The sequence below is a fragment of the Ipomoea triloba genome, chromosome 1, assembly GCF_003576645.1.
Source record: "Ipomoea triloba cultivar NCNSP0323 chromosome 1, ASM357664v1".
Lineage (NCBI taxonomy): Eukaryota > Viridiplantae > Streptophyta > Magnoliopsida > Solanales > Convolvulaceae > Ipomoea > Ipomoea triloba.
Window position 1 is genome coordinate 22,731,383 of NC_044916.1, and position 652 is coordinate 22,732,034.

A 652-nucleotide genomic window follows, 5' to 3' on the forward strand; every position below is an offset into this window, starting at 1 on the left:
GAAACATCAAGTGGTCGAGACATCTTTTATGGTCTCGATAAACCGGCACTTCTCCAAGAGGCTGAATGTTAGTCAACATGTGCAGATAAAATACTCTAAGTTTGGAGAAGAAGAATATCATGGAGATAAAATATTGAAGAGGTGCTGAGCGGGAGGTTTCAAAATGGACGGAAGTGGATGACACGTCAGACCTCCACCACAAACGGTCAAGAAGTGCACCAATCCTGAAGTGGTCAGATTCCCCAAACAAGGAATGATGGGAACACAAAAAGAGTAACTTTATCCAAAAGAAGCAAGTGAAGCATGAACTCAAGAAAGTGGAATATGGAATATTCACTACAAAACAAAAGGCTCAAGTTACAAGACCACTACTCCATGAAAGATGCTGAAATTGTGCAAAGACCCATGTTCGGCGTGGGAGACCAATTTCAAACGGAATAGTTTTCCCTCCAACGGAACTATTCTTCTACTCTCATATATAAGGACGTAAAGACACAGAAGAAAAGTGTTGTGAAAGAGGTCAAGAGGTTAACAAGAGGTGTCTGATAAAAACGTTCCAGTGCAAAGTGCTTAACTTGGAATATCATCCTGATATTCAATACAGCGAGAGAACACATCTTAGTGTTCGAAGAGAGTTACAAAGCTAAACTGT